Consider the following 1927-nt stretch of genomic DNA (forward strand, 5'->3'; position numbering starts at 1 on the left):
GTTCCATTTTACTGTATCCATGGGGTTTTTAGCTATATTTCTTTTTGCATTATGATTTCAGTGGTCATACTAGGACTGACAAATATAGCCTTAATGTTTCTCAGTCTACTTAAGAAGTAATACAGTAGAATGTAATGAAAAAATATAGAAACCTTGTAACTAGGTCCATTTACCACCTGACTTTCTGTTATGTACCATCGCCCCTTAGTATCCATGAGAGCTTGATTCCAGGAGCCTCTATGAACACCAAAATCCAAGGATTCTCAAGCTCTTTATGTAAAATGGTATAATATTTGCATGTAACCTACACACATCTTTCTGTATTTTAATCTTTCTGTATTTTAACTTTAAATCATCTCTAGATTACTTATAACACCTACACAATGTAAATGCTATGTAATTATTATACTGTATTTTTAAATGTATAATTTAACAATTGTTGTAGTTTTATTTTTTTCCAAATATTTTCGACTTGAGGTTGGTTGAATCCTCATATGTGGAACTCACAAATAGGGACAACTGACTGTATTTTTTTAACTAATAGAAAAATAGTTACTTATATTTACTTATGTAGGTACCATCTTGATGCTCTTCATTTATTCCTGATGATATGAGCTTCCTTCTGGTGTAATTTTTCTGCCAGCTTGAAGAACTTCCATCAACATTTCTTGTAGTATAAGGCTGGTGGCAACAAATTGTCTTCATTTTCCTTAATTTGAAACCCTGTCCAGGTGCGGTTGCTCACACCTGTAATCCTAGCACTTTTGGAGGTTGAAGCTGGTGGATTGCCTGAGCTGAGGAGTTTGAGACCAGCCTAGGCATCATGGTGAAACCCTGTCCCTACTAAAACAAGCAAACAAAAGAAAAACAAAAATTAGCCGGATGAGGTGGTGCATGCCTGTAGTCTCAGCTACTCAGGAGGCTTGGGTGGGAGGATACCTTGGGGGTGGGAGGATGGCTTGAGTCTGGGAGTCAGAAGTTGTAGTCAGCTGATTACATCACTGCACTCCAGCTTGGGCAATAGAGCTAGACATTGAAAAAAAAAAGGAAGAAAAGAAAAGAAAGAAAGGAGAAGAGAAAGAAGAGAGAAAAGAAGGGAGGGAGGGAGAGAGAAAAGGAAAGAAAGAAACTGTCTTTTTTTAGCTTTGCACAGTGGCAGTATCATAGCCAATGAGGTTTATCCGAGGGACAATATTGCTAATTGAAAACTTTTCCCAATACCCCGCCATGACGATTTGCAACATGGTCGGCACTGGCAATTTTTGACAGTCTCTACAGAGACTGATTAAAAAAAAACAACTATCTTTTTAATCCCTAGAAGTTCTGCTTGGATATTATTTTATGGCTTCCATTTCTTTGCTTATGTGTTTATTTCCCTTACATCCTTGAGCATAGGGAATATATCATAGCTATTTTAATGCCCTGGTCTGCTAATTCCATCATCTCCATCATTTCTGGGTTTGTTTCTATTGACTGATTTTTCTCTTACTTATAGTTCATATTTTTCTGCTTCTTCACACATCTAGTAATTTGTTTTACTCTGGACATTGCAAATTTTATATTGTTGCATGCTAGATTTTGTTGTGTTTCTTGAAAGGGTATTGGATTTTTTTTTTCTTTGCAGGCATTTAATTTACTTGAGAATTCATTTGAACTTATTGTAGTTAGTTTCTTAGCCCTTTTAGGGTGGGGTAAATATAGAGTAGTGTTTATTCTAGGGCTAACTCACCCCCATTTCTTCGACTTGGCCTCTGGAATTTTTACAGAAAGTCCCTACAGCCATTAGTCAAGGAGTTCTCACCACTCTGTCAAGAGGGAACTTATTTTTTATCTTTTCATTCATTTATTCTTTTTTTTTTTTTTTTTTGAGATGGAGTCTCTCTCTGTCATCCAAGCTGGAGTATAATAATGTCATCTTGGCTCATTG

The 1927-nt window shown here is 36.2% G+C and overlaps 1 non-coding gene across 1 annotated transcript; it reads left to right on the forward strand.

Annotated features, from left to right (window-relative positions):
- The first annotated feature begins 1141 nt into the window (after window positions 1-1141).
- On the forward strand, window positions 1142-1281 carry LOC118143886 (U4 spliceosomal RNA). The gene has a single exon (XR_004728375.3). It is a non-coding gene; the product is annotated as a U4 spliceosomal RNA (small nuclear RNA).
- The last annotated feature ends 646 nt before the right edge of the window (window positions 1282-1927 follow it).

Source organism: Callithrix jacchus, chromosome 11 (assembly GCF_049354715.1).
Source record: "Callithrix jacchus isolate 240 chromosome 11, calJac240_pri, whole genome shotgun sequence".
Taxonomy (NCBI): Eukaryota; Metazoa; Chordata; class Mammalia; order Primates; family Cebidae; genus Callithrix; species Callithrix jacchus.